Raw genomic sequence first — 22,425 nt, forward strand, 5'->3', positions numbered from 1 at the left:
ATCAAAGTCTTTCCACTGACTTCAATGGGCATTGAATCAGGTTGTAAATGGATACGTCTGCTAAGAATGTCATTCTACCAGTCAAACAAAACAGACCTCATGTTTGTGCGGTAACTGTTGCCAAATTAGCTTGCTAATAAAATCAGAATTTCTGTAACTCTAGAAATGGTCTGAGAAATCCATGGAAACCAGAAGCTCTTTTCTGGTCTTCCATCCATTCCGTAAAACTTACCATTTTAATTTCAGTGCTTGGAGCTGTAGCTTGCCAAGGAGTAAAATCATATCCCTCTAAACAGAAGAGATTTAGAGATGGGAGATTCGGCCTGTAAAGTTCAAATCCTGACTTGGAGCCAAACTCCAGAAGAACAAGGTGATGTTTGGACCTGGGGCTTTGCAATAAGCAATGTTTGCACCATTTTTCATGATCACCAAAGCAGATTTTCTTGTATGTGACACTTTCTTTTCTCAATACAGTCTTTGTCTTAAGTAAAAGATGCTGTATTACATGTACCAGGCATGCCAGGGGGTGGAGGGATGGGAGGGAGGGAGAACCATCAGCATTGTACACCTTTCTCAGTAGTCTTTATTTTGATTGGCTTAACAATGCCAACCAATTATCTTCTGATGTTGCACCATCTGCAGAAGTACCCTTTTCAGGGCAGTAAAGAAGAAATACATTGTCCCATTCACAGCAGCTAGATAGTGAAGCTGAGAGTAGTCGCACACATTTTCTTTTCATGGGCAACTGATTTCCTATCCCCACACACAAACGACGTTCAGAGGTGCCTGTGTAGTTCTCAACCTGTTTGGCTCATCTCTGTTCATAATGAGAAATGAAAATGGCACATGACTCTATTGTCTTGCCAGTCGCTGTAGCGTGATGTGACTGGGGATGGCACAAATGAAACATTGTTTTATTATAATCTTTTAATTGAACTGCACACAGCGAACTGTTCATCGTGGTGCTAACCACAAGTAACTAGCATTGGGCAGCCAATAACTGACTAATGAACATCCTCTTAATTAGGTTATTGCATGATGTTAATGTATAAATTATAATCTCAAACCTTTTGAGACCTGATCCCAAGCCCATTTAAGTCTATGTGAGTCTTGCCATTTATTTGAATGAGCTTCGGATCAGGTCCTCACTGCGTAAAATGTGCTACTCTATTGAAACAAAATTTGTCTGTGTCTTATTGTGATTGCCAGGTAACATTTTTCAGCAGCCCTATTAATTTGATAAAAGACATGCCTTGTATAGTTCCTAAACCTCAATAGTTATGGCTTTAAGAGTCAGTTGGCATTTAACATATAATCAGTCGCTTATTAAATATAAATGAAATACATATTTGAGGCAGTTAACGGAGCACATTTTCAGCACAGTGCATAAGAGTTCCTCTTTTGCAGTTCCCATTAGCTATTATGGGCACCATGAGGCTTGAAACTAATTTATTTTTTCCAGCACCAAGCTAAAATGTACCCCAAATTGTTCCTTTCAATATGCTTGCCATATTATTGGTACATTTTGTTCTTTGCTGACAAAATCTGGGAGCACTAACAACCAGTGACTATGTATTGATCCTGTACTTTTCCTTACCAAAAAAAAAAAAAAAAAAAAAAATACTGCTGTTTGTTACAGTAGTGGTCAAGAACACTATTTTATAATTAAATAATCATAAAAAAACCACACATAAACCCACGCCTACACACCTTAACAGTCATATTAAACAATAGTCCATGCAAGGTATAGCCACCAGCAGCATAGCAAAGCCCCACCCCTCTCTCTCTCTCTCTCACACACACACACACACACACACACACACACACACACACACACACACACACACACACACACACACACACAGTAAGCATTCTGTACCAGCTTCAGTTTACAACTGGACTGAAGGTGTGATCCATGTGGGGTACACGCAGAGGTAGATTAGGGCTTTGTGGGGCTTTGGGCCAGAGCACGTGGGGCGCCACCCCTTCTGCCTGCAGTCCCCCCCACCCTCACCCGGTGCTCCTACCGGGGAAATGGGGTGAGGGCGCGGGGGCTTGTCCCACTCCACCTGCCCGGTGCTTCTGCCGGGGGTCAGGGTTGGGGTGTGGGGGCTTACCCCAGCTTCTTGGCAGGAGAACTGGGTGGGCGGAGAGAGCCAGGGTGCAGGGTGCCCACTTTTCTGGGGGGCCCCCCAATTGGCCGGGGCCCCTAGGCTTGGGCACCTTTGGCCCAATGGCTAATCCACTACTGGGGGTATGCTGTAGTAATCTAATCTCAAGGTGATAGAAAACATGGACAGTGGTAGCATAATCTGCTTCTGAGAGCAGTGATCACAACCTCCTGGCGATATGCAGATGGGGAAAATAAAGACGGTCAGGTCACAGCTATAGTGCAAGCATATAAAACCAAACTAGGATCTAGCAGTACCCCTATTTCATGAATTTGGTCAACAGCAAATGAATCTCCTGTCCCAATCAAAAAGGGATAAGATCTCTGCCATATCCTCCTGCTGCTTTCCCCACTATGCTATTATCCTGTCACCTGGACCGAGTCTTAAACAGCGAGGCTTTTCCCATGCTCCAGTCTTAACAAGCTGTAGGCTGACCTGCTCAATCACATTGTCTAGGCGTTAATGGCGTTATTACAGCATACGAGGCTGCTATGATAGCATACTGTAGTATTGTTAATAGAGGTAATTGACAAATGGGGAATTTTCTTTTAAATGTGATTTTTTCCATTTCAATTCAAAATGTTGATGGAAATTTTCATCTATTTTCCAAAAAAAAAAAAAAAAAAAAAATTACCAGCTTTAATTTTTAATAAGGGTTACAAAAAGAGTATAGTGCGTTTTTTTTAAATCATAACAGAAGACATTCTGCCATCAGAGAAATTCTATTAAAAATGATTTTTAGTCAAATCATAACCACAGAACCCCCTCCCCTCCACCTCCCAGGCATCTTGCATGAGTTGGGAACTGGGGGGGGGGGGGGTTCTGTGGTTATGATTTGACTAAAAATTGAGGTCTTGTTCACACGACTCACAGTAATACAGTTTTCTTATCTTGGTCTTAATCCTGAAGTAAACATGGCAACAGGGTTTGTACTCTGTTTTAATCCTCTCTTTAGCTACTCTTTTAAAACCAGTTCCACCATCGAAAGCCATGTAATACTGAGGCACTTGGCAGTAACTTCAACAAACAAATCTGTCTAAAACTCTATTACACTGACTGGAGCTATTCTAGATGCTTAAGATGTTTTTTGTTTGGATCTTCTGCTGGTCTCCAGCTATTTCACCTTTAATTATTGGACATTGCCACACAGCCTGTCTTATTTCAACTGCCATTTTCACAATCTGAGCATCCATTTTATTTAATCTTGTTGGGAGTTGGGGGGTGGTGGTGAGAGGAAGACACATTCTCTGTCAGGCTGGAAATATTTAATTGGTTTGTCGGCTGGCATGATAAGCGCCAGCATTCTCATCTGTTCAAATCTAAACTCAGCCTGAGGTCACATCCATACCTATACTAAATATAAAAACACAGTAATAAAACAGCAGCTAACAAGGTCTGGCTTACACTAACCAATGCAGGCAACTCAGAGCACAGTCTGTCTTTAGCATGCAGAGGTGAGGTACAAAGGAGGAATGGCAATTTTATGGATAGGGCACAAGATGCAAGGTGACCAAGGTTCCATTTTCAGCTCTGCCAGATGTTCTCTCTTTGCAATTTCTTGTAAGGTGCCGAGTACCTTCAACTGTCGTTAGCTTCATTTTCTGTCTCTTTGCCTCATTTTCCTATCTGTAAAACGGGGATATTACTTCCCATACCTCGTAAGAGTGCTGCGAGGCTGAATCCATTAATGTTTGTGAAGCTCTAACAAGGCTGATGTGATGCTACAGTGTACACTCAAAGTACTGATGAAGCAAGGAAGGATGGATTAGCATCTTTAACTCTAAATGCAATTTAAACTGACAAAAAGAAAGGACATCTTTATTATTGTGACATGGATTTTGGTACTGGTTTCCTTTCTCCTCATTTTTCTGTAATTAAGCATGAGGTGAACATTCCATTAATATCCTCATACATTGCAAACTACCAATGCCTACTGTGGGACAGATAGACAGACACCATTCACACACAGTCAATTCATGCAGGTAACTTAAAATGATGCACTATCTTAAACAATTCCTCTCCCTCCTTGGAGTTCCACACTCACATATGTAAAACATTACTATGTTAGTGCTTATCCTCTTTACACACAGCTAGTTCTTTTAATCTTTCTTCAGAAGTCTATTTCTCCAGCTTCATGATCCCTTCTAGTTGGTGTTCTCTGAGCTAGCTCAAATTGTCAAGAATACGTTTCTGATAACACGATGCTCAGAAATGATGCTTATGCTGGAGCAACATACAAGAGGACTAGCATTTCTGTGATGCAAATCCAAAATTGCATTGGCCTTCTTTGTAATCGCCCACTAGGTTACTCTCCTCTGTCACCTCTAGGTATCTTTCAGCATTGCTGCTTCCCAGCCTTCATTCCTATACTTTTCAGAAAACATGAACAGTGACTAAATGTAACAGAAGTATAGACATTACATATTGCTCCAAAGCAGCGGTAGCTCTATCACTTGGTGCTAACAGACGCTGCGTCAGATTTGACAAGTACTTGGAATCCTAGACGCTGAGCTGTTAAAACTGGCCTAGAGAGTCACACTTGGATCTGGGCCTCAAATGACCCACAGCAACACAGTGTTTGGCTGTCAAGTTTCAGTTCAAGCCTTTATGAAGACAAGAGCCATTTGCAAAATCCAGATCCTGAACCACACAAACACAAACTTCACAGGTGATTGGACCCCGGGATATAATTCAGGACCATCTCAAAACCTGCAGCAGAGAGAATGAGGCAGTTGAGAAGAGAATCTTTTTAACAATACTTAAGTCAATCCTTTTAAACTTGAATGGGGGATTTATTTAGGGAGAGCAACGAGGAGTCCTTGTGGCACCTTAGAGACTAACACATTTAATTGGGCCTAAGCTTTCATGGGCTAAAACCCACTTGCCCAAATAAATTTGTTCGTCTCTAAGGTGCCACAAGGACTCCTCATTGTTTTTGCTGATACAGACTAACACGGCTACCACTCTGAAAACTGTCATTTAGGGAGAGGAGTCTCTGAGTGTGGTGACCAGATCAGTGCAAAACCTTTGTTACAAATGACAAAACATGCATCAGGTTGAAAGCTTCTTTTGGTGAGTCTGGGGCCAAGGGATGGGAGGTTTAGACCTGATTAGTATTTTTAGACAGAAAACTTGCACAGTGGTAGTTTTGCAAGATTTGGACATGCCAAGCTAGCCTTAACGATTTCAGCTGAGTTTCTCTTTGAGATGTGGGGTTTGAACCTGAGACTCCGGTTGAGTGAAGACATGCAAACTGAAAGTGAGGAAAAAGAATATTTGCATAGACTCCTGAACTATTGCTGGTTCTAGTGAGGATAAAATGGTGGTCCACATGCAGAAGCAAAACAAAAAACAAAAGAACAAGTGAAATAAAATGTTTATCTCCCCCACCCTTCTTTGTTTTAAATGAATGTTTGGATTCTTCTGTAAATAAGTTTTTTTTTTTTTTAAGCGTCACTTACCTTTAAAACCTCAAGTAAACATGTCTAGCCGAGACTGAAAGGTTTGCTTCCACCGAGAGCAAAGGGGGGAAAAAAGCCCATAAGGCTGACTTTATAAATCTTTGGATTATACTGCACTCTGTGGGGTATCTTCTATCTAAACTACCGTAACCCACAAGGGGATTAGAATGGATAGTCTCTCTCCCTCCTCTGAGTCACAGTGCTAGCAAATAGAACCACAGTGCAGCGTGGGCAGACAGGAAACCACTAAAGCCAGAGCAGTGATTATGTGCATGCTTTGTGAGATGCATTGAGCAGTGAGCCGAAATGTTTGTGTGTGTGTCAGATCAATCTTTTCACTGACCAGGACAGCTGTACTCACAGGGGGATCACCAATCATCCTGCAAGGAACTGCTTCTGTCCTTCAACAGGCAATTAACGTGAGTCCATTACAGCTCCCTGGAGGCCCCTAGGGGGCTGCAAAAGGCATCGACTGAAAGGTCAGAAACCTCATGAGGACAGGAAAGAAGCTGTGCCTGGAGAAATGGAGTGGAAAGCAGTAGCTATTTGTCACCTGCTAGTAATTCAAAAAAGGGGAAAGGGGAGGGGAGGGGGGTCCAAGTGTTGTGCACAACTGTGAGCATGTGGTAAGAGCATAAATAAAAGCTGCAGGACTCGGAGCTTCTCTTGCCGAGGCCCTGAGCAGGCTTTATTTGAGTACTGAGGGAGTGGTGGGGGGAGAGGTGACGAACTCCACCAAACTAATTTTCCAAGTAACTGCAAGTAGAAAGGCACACCAGCTGATTAATCACCCACTACGGCCCCGAGAAAGCAAGAGGAAAGAGCTCCCTGTGCCTGAGGTTCACCACTTGGAGGGGAAGATTTAGAAGAGAACCGACAATTTAGTAACCAGAAAGTATAGAGAGCCTCACATTCACGAGCAATGTTATCTTTAGAGAGAAGCAGTAACTGATGGGATGAATTGAGTTGGAATGGCCATGACGACTGTGGCTCGGGGGGGATAAATTACAGGTCTCTCTTACCTCATGAGACTTTTGGTCAAGCCCACCTTACCAGCATATGTTTAGAGGTCTCCACTAAAATGCCTATGCAGACATCTCTAAATAAACTACTAACCTAATCTGGCAGTTTTATTACTGATATGAAACAAGGCAATGACAGATTGGTGGTCAAAGGAGAACAAGGAGAGTCAGGGTATACAGAAGACATGATTTGCAGGGAAAGTTTAGGCTCAATTAGTTCATGATGTTAACTTGGGCGGACTTTCAGCTAGCAATAAATGATGCAGGATGGAGATGCATGACTGAATTGCTATAGCAACTTTTAAAATTACTTTTGTATTATTAATTTTTATTAAGGTTTAGCACCACTATTACCTGTCCATTCAATAGTACTGGTTGTATGGAAAATTGCACTTTTCAACACAAGAAATTGTTGAAAATTTAAATATATTTACAAAGATATCTATGAACAAAACACACACTTGTAAATCTCAACCAAACAAAAAAAAAAAAAAATATCAAATTTTTGACCAACTCTACCAATTGATACTTTCAATCTTCAGGTTACTGCACAAAAAAAGCAGGTCTTTAAGGATGACATAGACCGACTATGATTTTTGTTTGTTTGGACTGCAAAGCACCGAGCACATTTTAAGGTTTGTATTAATGCATAATAACTAAAATAAAGAATTAATAGTAATAAAAGATTAATCCCTGTTGATTGCTGTATTTAGGATTGGTGACTGTGTTCTTTGTTTGTAGAGAGCTGCAGATATTAAGTTGGATTATACATAATGGGATAAAATGTCTAAACCTTGCAGATTACCTGTCACGGATTGATTGAAAAGTCTGGCAGATTATCCGCCCCGGATTTAGAATGTTGGTTTTCATTCCATCTGCAGGCTTAGCAGGCCCCTCCACTCGATTTCCCAAAGGTGATGACTTCATCATTCATTCCAAAATTTAGCAGCCTGATTACAGCCTAATAAACTGGAGTCATTCAAGTGCCCTGCAGCACCAACAGTAGAGTACGTTTATTGATGTTTCTCACTGATTTTCCTTCCATACCATTCCATTATCCGTCGACTAGTCCTTCTTCCTGTCTTCCCTACAGCCTGGGTTCGGGATTAATATTTCAGACCTCGCCAAGATGCTGGCTGCCTTCAACATCCAATGTGTACCCTCCTTGGGGCAGAGGCCAGCTTTTTGTTCTGTACAGCACCTAGCCTGATGGGTCCAGGTCCTTGACTAGGGCTCCTAAGTGCTACTGGAATACAAATAAATAATAAAAAATAATACCCGAAGCTTCCGTTCCCCATCGGTGGGTTGGTCTGAGCATCTAGGAAGGGAATAAACACAATAAAAAAGCCCAAACACCCTCAAAAGGTGGTAAACATCCTTAAATGGCCAGGAAACATTTGTCACCCATTGTGATCAATGTGACTGTAAGCATATCACACATGCAAGTAATCTGGAACTCTTCTTTTTATTTCCACTGGAACTGCATGCCAGCTAGTTTGTTTGTAGATTTTATTTAAGTTTTTTCCCACCACTCTTCCTATTAGTTTCCACTTCCAACATACCTCAGGCTACAAAGAATGGTCTCTTGCACTTATTTATTCCAGACAAAGAATGCCTGAATGCATTTAGGCCACCAGGTATAGCAGGTCATTACCCCTTGTGACATTACAGGGCCTGTCAGGTTGATCTTTAATAGGAACTGCCGATTAACATCCAAGATACCAGTTAACAAGACACTTTCTTTGAATGACTTATATTGACAAATGAATTCATAAAATTCCACAACTTCTTGTTGTGTGGAAAGAACCCCTGTGACATTCCCGAACACCTTTGTTCCATTCACGTTTGTGTTTGGGCTGTCAGCCAGCCAAGAGATGAGACAAGCTTTGAGTGTGCCCTGTTGCACACAGTTTAGGGACAGCCACCAGGGAAAATCCATAGCCGGCAACGTCAATGGAACTGTGTTGATTTACACTAGGTGAAGATCGAACTCACTATTGACATTAAGGAGGAGGAGAAGTAGAGTTGAATTCCATGCAGATGACCTGAGGGTCTTCTGAGATGGGTTAAACTGAAGCACTGACATTGCAAGAAACTCTGTCTTTTTAACATTAAAGTGAAACCTGTACAAGGGGCTGTCCTTATTCAGCAACCTCCTTCCTTAAGCAATGACCAAAAAAACAAACAAACAAAATCCCTCGATTTGGTGACTAGGAGTCTGCTCTACCTTTATTAGAGGATCTTCGGTATTAAATGACCAATGTTTGTTGGCCATTTAAGACAGGAACATCCTCTGTCAGGAAATGTACCACCTTTTGGGGCAGTTTGAGCTTTATCATCATGTTCACTCCCCTCCTAGATGCTCCAGAATTAGATGAGTGAATCGTGACCATTGTGCCAATAATCACACATTACTGACACCAGTCTCAATTTGTAGAGTGCGTTCTGCACACAAATGGCTGCTTTGCCTATGTCAGGGATAGCAAGAAGTGTCACTATGCAGGCCTGCACTGCCAGCCTCATTAGGACCCAGGTTTTGAAACTCTGGGGACAGATGCACAGTGCATGCTGAGTGCATTTCACAGACCCCACATGGCCAGAAGAATCTTCAGACAATTAAAGGCCCGGCTACCCTCGGGGGGACTGTCACGGATCCAGTCAAATACATTATCATGGCCACTCACGACTCTGCTGTGAGGGATCCAGCTGCTGGATCTCATGTGCATTAAGCCTCCAGAATCTGAACTGAGAGTCCAGGTACTGCCACTTTCTTCGGGACTGTAGCCAGAATTTCACAGTGAAGATCCTCTCTTAGGCACCTGCTCCTGAGAGCCGAGACCTCACAGTCCAACTGTTCGGCCCCTAGGACCAATACCGACCCCTCCAGCTTCTCCCTGCATTGCTTAAATACAGCCTCTCCCAGAACTCCAGCCATGTGGATGTTTTGGGTCTACAAATTAACTTGTTAAAGGAACATATAAACGCACAGACAGATAGACCTTGCAGAGGATTCTAATACCAAGGCTCTTTACTTAGATACATGAGAAATATACAGATCTATTCAAAACAATAAACACTATATACATTTCCCTGTCTCAGTTTTCTCATAATTCCAGAGCATTCTTAGGGATGGGGTCAGGATCCTCTTAGGCCATCCAGGGACCTATTGCTCCAGTGCATGACTTACCTTTCCAACCACAGAGACTCTCTAGCTCAACTATCCTTCTCTGACCTTGGCTGGTCTGTGCCCTTCCTCTCTCTTGCCTAAGCTTCCTGTTCATGTTCCAGTGAGTCTCTCTAGTTTATGATTATGTCCCATCAACACCTGCTTCCATTGTTCTCCAGGATACTACTGGTGATTTTCCACTCTCCAAACCACAGCTGTCTACAGACTGGAAGAAATGGCTTCATCCAGCTCCAGGTGACTTCCTCAGCTTACCTATTATTTGGTCAAAGTACAGTCATTAAGGTTAACATCTTTCTATGTATCTAGTCTGGGACAGACCCATCAGCAATGGTGCTAGAGATACATAGAGACATTCCATGATATAACAGTTTTCATGAGAACAGCTTCTTAATATCAGCCAGAGTTCATAAATTGTACAGACAGTTTCACCAAATTGTCACAGGGACACACAACTTTGTTTACTTATAGATGCGAAATGAACATTTTAGTCCTGCAGAGCATACTCCCAGGAAAACTTAAGGCTTTTAGACAGACAGCTGCATGATTTCCTCTTGGCCATCCAACCTGCCCCCCCACCAACACCTATTAAATTCAATTGAGGCTACAGTGGGTGAGATTAAGATGGGATACAGAATACAATTATTTAAGTTTGATTTTGGACAGGACATATAGACAGATACACAAGATGCACATTAAGAACTGTCAATAGCTAAATAAAATCTGCTTCCTTTATCAGACTTTGAGATTATTACAACAAAAGATTAAAACAGTTGTATGTCAGGATGCATGTTTTACTGAAGGTATATTGTGAATTCTATGCATGCTCTGTTAAATCTCTTCCGGCCTCCATCCCATCCTTCTCCCAGAAGTAATATGGTGAAATGTTTAGGGTAAAACCTCATTGATTGTGGCCTTACATTTATTATTTTGGAATCCTCTATTAAGTTTTCAGACATGCTGGAGTTTATCAGATATTCACAAAGGTGTTTAACTCATGAATGATCATGTGCCGAATTAAATTAACATGACTTGCCTCACCGGACACGAGGCATTTGAGGTTACACATAGGTGTGGGAGCAGAGTCTGCATTGGGTGAAAAATGACAGTTACCTATGGCTCAACGGCAAGGGAGAAAGACGCAAAGAAAGGAGATGAGAATCAGTCCTGGCTACATTATTCAGAGCCAATTATTTTGCTATCTTTCTTTCTTAAAAAGCTAATGAAGGCTTTGGAACACAAGACTGCTTCATATCAGCTCCTTTGCCAGAAAGATGGAGTGTCGATTTGCATTCTACTGACTGATCAAATGTTAACTAAGAATTACTTAAATGTCTTAACAGTTTAATTTTATTTGTCTCTAATCTGATTAGCAAAGGGGAACAAGTGAGTGGGAGGTAGGGATTCCTTTTTGTCTGTAATATAGAAAACGTGGGGAAGGGGAGGACAGTGCCAGATGTCGCAGATTATAATTTCCTTCCTATTATTTCTCCATTTTACTGGACTGTCTGTTCTTCTTGAGAACTTTCCCTAAATTCAAGACTTTAATAGCATGCATTCATTTCTGTTACAGATAAGGTGAGTCTAGCTGTTTGTGCCTAGTAATTTAATAGGAACTTGGATCTAGATTAATATATCCTTTATGTCTCTGTCAGAGACTGTTAACATTGATTGGTGCAAGATCTTATAGAAGTCAGTAAATACATTAATCTATCGAGAACTTGTGACAATAGTTCTGTTAACAGCATGAACAGTACGGATGGACAAACCATACTGGGTAAATGAAGCACTGACCTGAACTATCACACACACACTGAACCAGGTTTGAAAAAGCCTGGACCAGATTCAGTATAAATCTGAAGTAACCCCACCAAGGACTATCACTAAGCTTACCGCTTTCCTCTCCAAATACCAGGCACAGTTCTTTGATACGGCTGTCTCTAACATAAAAAAAGCACTAAACTAAACAATACAAGCCATTGCACATTCTTCTCCCCTAGGGAGAGGATAAGAAAACAAACATGTGGCAAATGTGTAGTTATGTTGCTTAATGCACTATGGGAAGGCGCTCAGATAGTACGGTGATGCGCATAGCATAAGAATCTACATAGAACAGAATAGAAATTCCTTAATCAGGCATAGACTTCATGTGTGGTCGGGGTAAATCCCTTAATCTCTCTGTGCCTCTCTTTCCCAGCTGTGAAATGAGGATAATGATACTCTTTCTTCCATCCTTGGGATGTCCTGTCTATTGATGGCATAAGCTCTTCAAGGTAGGAACGATCTCTTACCACGTGTACGTAAAACACTTCTCACAATAGGACCCTGATCTCAGTTGGTGCCTCTATGGCCTCTTGTAATAAAAACAGTAGTTTTACAATCATAAACAGGTTTTAATAAAGTAATCTTAAAGTTTAGCTAATTTGCTTTCCTCATTGCTTTGCCTCCCTCCCCCATTTTCTCAGACCTTCATACTTTCTCGTTCTGATAAAGACTATAATCACTGGATTTCTACATGAATAGTCTTGTGACAATTGCAATCTGAGTTGGAGTACTAGAAATAAGGTAAGAATGCCAGATCTTGAGAGATTTCCAGCCCAGTTTTGAAGACTTCAGTAGTTTGGATATGGCTCTACTAAGCATTTGAGCTTTTAGGCCTTGTCTAGACTAGGATTTAAGGCGTGATATGTGCATGTGTTAGCCTACACATTTTAAAAGCCTGGTCTATAGGGGACCCCAGGCTTTATCTCAGCCAGTTTAGCATGTGTTCAAGGCAGTGTGCTTTTTCTAGACTAGACATTTAAAATAGGCCAACATCACATATTTATGTCCTAGTCTAGTCAAAGACTTTAGGGGCCAGATTTTTGAAGGTATTTAGTTGCCTGTGGAGAACCATTGGGATATTATTTTAGGTATGTAGGAGAGAATATATTTTGTAGGAAGTGAGATAGTGGTTTGAAACCTAAGGACTCTGTCAGGGACCATTGGGTTGCTAGGAGCTGCTCCGAAATACTTGCTGGAAAGTTGGGTGTTGAAGGAGCAGTGTTCGAGGCATGAGCATGAAGACTGGCCAGCTGGAGGTAGTTTTGCTGGGGCATGCTGAAGATGCCAAGAAAGGTCACTAAAGAGACTGGTCCATCAGGGATGACTGATGTCTAGACCGCTGAGAGAGTGCCAGGGAGACCAGATTGGGCACTTCCAGAGGGTCAATACTGGAGTTCATTCATTAGTTTTAATTGTAAATAATAAATTAAATGTTAGATCATTCAATGTGGATTGTAGCTGTGGTGAATAGTGATTTGTGTAGTGGTCATAGAAGAAGGCCTGTAATACGTATCAGGGACCCCTGCTCCTGGGGGACAGGGTCCTTATAATGAGGGAGCACATGGAGGGGTGCCCCAAGGTAAGATTTCTGAGTGAGAAGCTTGATGGTATTGAAACTGTGTCACAATAAACCCAGAGTCCAGAGAGGATTTAACACTCATTGATTTCAGTGGGAGTTAGGACTTAAGTACCTTTAAAAATCTGGCCCTAGATGCTTAGTCAATCAAATCACCATATCAACTGATGTTGGTCCACATTATTGTAGGTAGCTGGAAAACTGTCTGAATCCCATTGTCTGAAATGATATTTCCCCTGCCTTATTACATTGTCTCTTGTGGCATATGTAATTCTGAGCCCTTTTTTCTCCTCCAGTCACTGCGCCTTACCATTTCCAAGCACTCTCCTTGTGTGCAGAGCAAAGCCTGTAACAGAGGCGAGACATGCACACCATGCTCTCTCATGGCGATTCTATCTTGATTTTCCATAATCTAAAATAAAAGCCATTTTAGATGGGGAAAGTCTTTATTTCGGTCTCTTTGCAAAGAAACTTCACACTTTTATTCCCTAGAAGTGATCACTTGTTGACCCATGTTTGAGTGTCAATGACCACATCTTTTTACCCCACAACTGATCAAGATAACCTTGATGACGTAATGTGGCACATCTATAGTTCTGAGTGCTAGGATAAGGGGAAGATTTTAGTCTTGATCACTTGTTCTACACACAAGGAAAAATACCACTTCGAAATAAAATCTGTAATATTAAGGTTTGGTTTGTGTTCAACTCTACAGCACATTTAGATATTAAGCAAAAACAACGAGGAGTCCTTGTGACACCTTAGAGGCTAACAAATTTATTTGGGCATCAGCTTTCGTGGGCTAAAACCCACTTCATCAGATGCATGGAGTGGAAAATACAGTAGGGAGGTATAAATACAGAGCATATGAAAAGATGGGAGTTGCCTTACCAAGTGTGTGTGGGGGGGAGGGGGTTAGTGCTAATGAGACAATTCATTTAAGGTGGAAGTGGGCTATTCTCAACAGCTGACAAGAAGGGGTGGATATTAAGATGTGCTGCCATTTAACAGTGAAGTCATTTTAACTGAACATGTTGGGAAATCCAAAAATGGAAAGTAGCCTTGCCCCTATGCTCCAGGTTTGTAATGAAAGAGAAATCCCTCTAGTCTTAGCTAGGCAAACTAATTATTGCAACAGTTTCTCTTCTTATGGCACAGACAGAAAAAAAATACTGAATATTATTAATTCACTTTCCCTATCTGTCCATACAGAAAAACACATTGGACTTAATTCTGCAGCATGTGGAATACCTATAACTCCCAATGTGGGACTACAGAGGGATATGAGTGCGCTCACCCTCTTGGAGGTGGTGGTCAGAATTGCAGGATTTGACCTCTCCCACCCCCAACGTACTACTTGCCATCACTGTAAATTAACAGAAGAACAGAGTCATAATATTAATAGCTAGTATGAAGATCTGCTGTGCAGTAGGCAGTCATCTCCTTCACATTTCTAAGCCAATCTATAACTGAAGGGCTGGGGTAGGAAGCAAAAGAAAATCATCATGGCAGGAATATCGGGGTATTTTGGATGCAAAGCAGAAACTTATCTGCTTTACTATTGCAGCACCAGAGAAAATCAATTTTGACACAGAACTGCCACTTTACAAGCAAATAACTATACTTTCCAATAACCTAATCTGTGCAAAGCCTACTGAAAATTCCCTAAAGAACCTGTAGTTAAAACCTCCATTAAATCAAAGGGTTTAATATGGGAAGGGAAGAGAGGATGCAGTTTGACTTGGGAATGTAATGGACTCAGTGGGGAAATAAATATGTTGTTTTATGTGTACTGTTACAGAATTTGAGAACACAGCATTCATTTCAAAGGGAATTCTCTTGCTGTGCAACTTATTCTTAAACAGATGTGATTTTTGCTTATTCAAAAACATTTAGGTAACAATTACAGCATAATAAATTATAATTGCCATCATCTTCCAGCTATGCTATAACTTCTATGCAAACACAAAGAAAATGCAATTATACAAATGGCTATATTTCACATATATATGTATAATTAGCATAAACAATATTTTTGTACTGATCTATACAAACGAAAAGGATGTTCCTGTTACCAAGGCATCTGGCAGACTGGATGAGGTCTGTGATATTTAACTACTGCTCACAAACACATAAAATTAAGCACCTGAATAGTTCTTCTGAAGCCAGTGGGCCTATTCATGGGCTTAAAGTTAGACATGTGCTTATGTAGCTTGCTGAATTAGGGCTTTAATGAAGCAGGGCATAGTCACTTTTTGAATGCTGAGACGGAGGAGGTGCTATTGCCACCTTTTGTAGATATGGGACCAAATGCTGCTCATATTACTCATTCAAGCAGGAACTACTAGTGTAGCAACTACTAGTTCAGAGCAACTAGTGAAAGAAAAATAGGATATGGTCCTTGGTCTTAACAGGACACTTGAAAAATGTAGCCCCAAATTTAAGATTTTGAAAATTAAGACTACTAGAAATTATATATGTATACAATTTCAATGGGAACAGGTTTTGTTTTAAAGAAATAATTCCCCTGCAAGAAAAACGGAGGCCTTGTACAGTCCATGAAAATCCAACTGTGCATTTATCTAGAAATGGACAAATATTAAAATGGAGATGGTGTCTATTTCTCAGGGTCTAAACCTTATGGAAAACACACATAAAAATTAACAGACAAGGATATACCTTTCTGTAGATTTCTTAAATCATCTTATATAATTTAATAGAGAATTATATCCCTGCTATAGAATTTTACAAGATGACTTAAAAAAAACCAAAACAACAACAACAACAAAAACCACAGTGGCAAGAGTATTATTCCCTGTTAAATTCTAGAGGATTAAGAGTAATTTGTTTCATTCTATAAAAAAAATTATGAATTTCATCCCTATTCAGTTCTGCAGTGCTAAAATGTTAAATCAGTCTTTTATATTGTAAATTCTTTGTGGCAGGGACTGCCAGTTATTACTTGTCTGTATAGTACCAACTGAGTGCATAATGAGATCTGACTAGAAACTACTGCAGTAATAATAATAAATTAAATAATAATAAGTGGACTCTCCCACAAAAAAACTTGGAGAAATGCAAAAGGCGTACAAACAGCATAGTGAAGTTCAATTGTATATTTATAATTATTTCAGTTTCAGTAAGGTGTAATGAGTACCATATGTCAGTGGTTCTCAACCTTTCTTGACTACTGTACCCCTTTCCGGAGTCTGATTTGTCCTGTGTACTTCTAAGTTTCACCTTACTTAAAAACTACTTGCTTACAAAATCATACATAAAACTATAAAACTGTCACAGCACACTAATTACTGAAAAATTGCTTACTTTCTCATTTTACTACATAATTATAAAATAAATCTTTTGGAATATAAATATTGTACTTACATTTCAGTGTATAGTATATAAAGCAGTATAAACAAGTCATTGTCTGCATGAAATTTTAGTTTGGACTGACTTCACTAGTGCTTTTTATGTAGCCTGTTGTAAAATTAGGCAAATATCTAGCGGAGATGATGTACCCCCTGGAAGACCACTGCGTACCCCTGGTTGAGAGCCACTGCGACAAGTAAGGAAATTTCAGGTTTTCACCTGACAACCTCTTTTTAAACAACTATGTAAACAACAGAGTTGTTCTGTTATGGTAAGACACAGTCCATTGTATTCTTAAGTACAACTGTTTTTTCTTTTCTAAATAAACTAACAGATCCCATAATTGCAAAGGAATACAGAAGCTCCCCGACTTACGAATTTTGCGTAAGTCGGGAATGTATCTCTGACAGTTATGCCAAAAAAAAAAAAAAAAAGCTTACACACCCTAAAGTCCGGATTTCCGTAAGTCGGATTTGCGTAACCTGGGGAGTGTCTGTATTCTGAGAGCACTTTCTCTTCTTCCCCCCACTGTGGACTCAGAAGGGAGGGATGTCTGTTTACTTTTCATTTTTGAAAATTTGGAAACAGATGAGAGTTTTCTAAAAGTGAAAGTGAGGCTGTGACTCCGCCCCCAACCCAAGAACCACCAGCAGGAATGAGCATGCCAAACAACTCTGTTGTCTAGGAAGGAGCCCTGGGCCCGAGCCCGGCTCCTGCAGCCTTTGCTGCCATCTTCTGGTCTGGAGGCCACTTTAGAGCTCTAACTTAGATAAGTGCCACCTCCCATCCTCTCCATCTCCTCCTCAAAGTAGGCAAGAGCAACAGGGGTGTCACAACAACCCACTTTCCCCGTGCTATTTGGGAAACTAGACAACCATTTCTCCACTTGGATCATCCCAAGGATCCACTTCATAATCTGTCACAGATCAAATTGGGAAGAATAACCCAAGGGAATAGAAAAAGAGACAAACTGGATTCCAGATATCTGACACCTATCCTCTGCACAGAACCATTACTTAGGCAAGGGACAGAGGCAGGCTGCCCCAAGTGACATGACCTAAAGTTGATACTGAATAACACAAGACCTGCCAGTAACTAACCTGATAGAGCCTCGCTGAGAAGGTGCACTAGCCTACTTTGTCCTCCAGGATACTCAGCACAACAAAAAACCCTGACAAGATAAGAAGGCAGGCAGCACTTCATTCATCTTCTCTGCAAACATCAAATCAAAGAGTGGTACCTCAGGTAAAACAACTTAATTCAAATTAATCAATTTGACAATAGAAACCAGAGCCAAAGCTAAAGTTTTATACTCATTGACAGACCTCCATAGGCTAAAGGATTCATAAACGAGGTCACTGTTACCTTGTCAGTGATGGTGGTAAAATACTAGGAGATATCAAGGCGGCCACAGATGCAAAAGCTCAGAAACACATCTCCTCCTTTGCCTCTCTAGGACTTACACAAGCCCTTTCTTGACCAACCTGCACAGCCAGTCACACCCCGGATCCTATCTTCAGCCTAGATGATAAAATGGAGGATATCACAATCCCACCATTGTCTTGGACAGACCATCATTCCAATAGAACAGTAGTCAGAAACCTTCCAGATCCCAGGCCACAAGAAAGGCCCATGAACCTGATTTGACCATGAAGACTTATGGACTCCAACAAATTCTGAGTCATGCTAAACAGCAGCAGCACTTCATTCACAGGACGAGAATCAAGGATCTGGGAATCATCATAATTGTACACTAGCTTCAACAATTGACATGTTGACTCCCAAATGACCTTTTCCGGTCAGTCACGTTGCTTAATGCACTACTGGAAGGCATTCAGATGCTACGGTGACAAGCTCAGTATAAGAACCTGAATAGAACAGAAAACAGTAACAGACAGATTGTGAAAGACCACTACTATCTTACACTGTTTACTTTGCACTCAAGGTGACCTTGGGAAATATCAGATATAATCTTCCAATATATAAAAACACACTCAAGACAAAAGCTCCACAGTATTCAAAGTTGCCAAACTTAACAATTGCTCCCATTGACTCTTTCTAGTCTTAGGTGGGTTTTTAAAACTGGTCTCATTTCTTAAAATGAGAACCCTAAAAATGTACATTCAGGACTCTTCCACTGGCTTTGAGGTTCAGACTTATGGAAGGGTTGCATCTCTAAGAGCCAACAGGAATCGAGTTCACAGGAAGAGGAAATTGCAAAGCTCTGGCAAACCAAGTTTGCTCCAAGGACCCATTGCCTGGTACAGTTATTGACTGCAGGAAGCATTCCATTAATGCCTGATATTTTTAGGCTAACTGGACAGGATCAGTTCAATCTGAGTTTTATTTAATTATTTTCTTTCCTGGCTGCTGTTTGCACTGAGCTATTATTCCTTTCCTACAGCAGCACAATCAGTTCAATAGACTTAAACTCCCCTGAGTCATTACCGGGCATAAGTTTCAGTGCTGTAGTGCTTGTGCTATGAAGAGTTAAGCTTCAGGAGAAAGTTAAAAGTTGCCACACATCTTCCAGCACACTATGCAGTACCATGCTTCCTCATGACTCTCTCACATACAGAGTGTCTCTACCAAGTGCTCATTCCGTACCAGAATGCACTAGTGTGTTGCACACAAACTGACCCACATGGACCCTATTGGCGTGAACTAAAAGCTCCCCAGTGCACAGTAATGTGGTACTGTTTGAAACAGGACTATATTATCCTAACATAAGGAACTTTTAGCGCACACCAGCAGGGTCCACACAAGCCAGTTAGGGCGCAACATGCTAGTGTGGACTAAAATTTACATGCTAGCCAGTGTGTGCACACACACTAAAGTACCATGTAGACAAATCCACTGAAATAAGAAAGCTGCTTCAGAGACTCAAACAGAGAATATAACCGAGTTACTTCAAAGGAGCAGCAATACTATACTTACTTGATAAGTTATTTCTTCTTGGTAATTTAAAAACATAACCGAAAAACCTGCCCCAGACATCGCTCAAGTGCCATAACAAATCATTTTAGAGACCGATTACAAGTTGCAACATCCAGTTTCCACTGTTAATGGTGTGGGTTATTCCAAACTTTCACAACCAACAGAACTTGGAAAGTCACGATCTTACCAAGTGTATGTTACAAAATTGATATTTTTCCAATCGTGAATCATTTCCAAGAGCAGAATAAATGTTTTAAAATAATTTGGCATTTTGAAATTTGGTTTAAACAGTTTTTCCTACAGAAATCAAGGTGTGCAATTAGATTAAGACACAGGGTATGCCTAACACTACAAAAAAAGTGTGTTCTTAACTTGGATTAGGTAAGAGTGAAGACCCAGCAGTTGAAGCTTTTAATTTGAGTTAGCAATTTGAATTCAGTCCCAGGCCTTCCATAGGTTCTAACACAAGCTGCAGACCCCAGTTACAAGCTCAAGTGCTGTGTCTTCATTGCTATTTTAAACAAGTTATCCAATCAGTGTGTAAGAACACACTTTTTCCCTCAGTGTTAACATATCCACAGTAAAAAACAGATCCACTAATCATGGTCCTGTCAGTAATGAAATGACCCCGAAATCTTGCAACTTCATGCTCTGAAAATGCAAAAGCAGTTTCTGGGATCCAGGAAGGGGCACCTAACATTTTAAGACTCCACATTTCCCTCACTGAAATATATAAGAAGGCTTCATGTCCCATGTTTTTGATCAGTAAAGGCTTTAACCATCCAGCCCTGGAAGGATCAGCTGAATTTCCATTTGTAAACAGTTTCATTATATTTCATTCTGAAGTTACACAGTGCAACAGGACATATTTTGTGCCAACATGAACTTCAATAAGGAACATTTAACGCTGCACAAGAGCTCGAGTCATGGTAAGCGATACCTAATTCCCAGAAATATTAGATACTAATGCTGTTTTCCCCACGCAGAGTCCAATTGGCACTAGAGAAAGGAACTATCACTACAGACAAAATCCAGGTGTCCCCAATCAGCAGCTAAGGCTTCCCCTTTCACATTATCTTTCATCACTTTCTTTATTTCCTTTAGGAAAATATTTATGGATGACAAGAGGCCTGGATTGTGTATTACATTCTAGTGAGGAAAATGAAAATCTAGTTCACACTCTAATTTCATATTTCAAGAGAAGGAAACCAAATAAATATCTTTGCAACACATTCATTTTTCTTAAAACCATGGGGAAAGATCTGAACTTAGAGAACCCCAAAGTGAAAGGTTTTATCAACTGGGCCAGCTGGTATTCTGTCAATGCTTTTACAATCCAAAAGAGCAGAACAATTGTCAGAAATTAGTGTAGACTGCCTACTAAGTTTGATCCTTTACAGAGGCTTAGTGACCAATGTATTTAAAACGCACACTATGCAATGAGTTTGCCATATTCCAGGGATCCAAGAAGAAATTAACTTATCAGATCTAATTCTAGGGTTAAATGGTCTCAGAGAGTGGTGCTAATTGACCTGAAATCAATGTCTCGTGTGTTTGTGCATATGATGTACCTGGCATGAAAACAACAAAAATCAAAACCCCAACCAGCCAGAAATTTAGAACTCATACTATTTCACCAAAAGTTACCATAGCATAACTTATTTATGGTAACTAAATGTAACAGTGACCTAATTCATCCAAGAAAAAACAACAGAAAACTGAAAAATGTCCAGAATTTAAGGATCAATGACTGATTTTATAAAGATGTTGACACCCAAATTTTCCACTGATTCCATTAGAAATGGAAAGCATTCAACATCTCTGAAAAAATCAACCAATGTCTGTTCAAATAATTACCTCTATTATCGGATGACCCCTGGTATTATCTTCGTTTATCCAAGAATAGTACCTTAATTGGTTTCAACATGGCCACTCACAGGCAGGGTAAAGTACAAACTTGAGTACAGGCAGAATCTGGCCCATTGAGAATTGTACTGAATATCAGTACTTTTCAGGTCACTGTTGTTCACTCCATAGACTAATGTGTGACACTGGCATGAATTATGTGCATCTATATGTTTGTTTTGAATATTTGTTTTCTTGTTTTTAGTGCTGTGAGGAAGATTCTACTTCCCCCTCACGCCACCCGCCAGCACACATCAGTTCTCTGGCTTGAGTTTTCCAACACCATGTTCTATTTAATAACAAGGTTCACTGACTTTCTGTATCTCTCAGCTTTCGGTGTATATCTATGGGATGAGCAGACTTTTTATTTTACCTTAGCCATAAACTGCCAAGTTGTGCACATCTGTTTTTTTGCTCCTTTACTGAAATTCATCGCTTATGTGCTCAGGGCTGATCTGATAATGGATCTCTGACCTGGGGGAGGTGCTGATCACCCTGAGATTTTTCTGTTGGATAGACCTTGTGGGATCGAGTGGATCAGAGTGCTTCTCTCCATATAAACAATTGTTTTATTCCTCTTTGGCACCTTGTCCCTGGGGGATGCTCTGCCGTGACTCTTGGCCAACTCCTTCCCTAGACTTCCTTTCTTCCACCTGTTGTCTACCTGGTCTATACAGAAGGTAAGTTCTTTAGGGCTGGGGCTATCTCTTAGTGCTTAGCACAATGCAGAAGCATGTTTGGGCATGACTTCCAGGTACTACTGCAATACAAACGATAATAAGAAATACTCCCAGTGCCTTTTGGTTCCTCTGCTCCAGCACTGCAGCTGAATATCCCTTGCAATGTGGGATCAGGGGTGGTAGCAAAACCTAAGATTGAAAGCTATCAGCCTGCTGGCCATTCCCATTGAGCATTGCCCCTTCTTCATCCATATGAACCCACTGTTTGGGAGGAGGTACAGATGAGGAGTGTGGCA

At 40.7% G+C, this 22,425-nt stretch overlaps 1 protein-coding gene across 6 annotated transcripts in view; it reads right to left on the reverse strand.

The window, feature by feature from the left end:
- The window catches only part of AUTS2 (activator of transcription and developmental regulator AUTS2), a 968,890-nt gene that overhangs the window by 369,607 nt on the left and 576,858 nt on the right, over nt 1–22,425 (reverse strand). The window lies entirely within an intron of this gene.

The sequence above is a fragment of the Malaclemys terrapin genome, chromosome 18 (genome assembly GCF_027887155.1).
Source record: "Malaclemys terrapin pileata isolate rMalTer1 chromosome 18, rMalTer1.hap1, whole genome shotgun sequence".
Taxonomy (NCBI): Eukaryota; Metazoa; Chordata; order Testudines; family Emydidae; genus Malaclemys; species Malaclemys terrapin.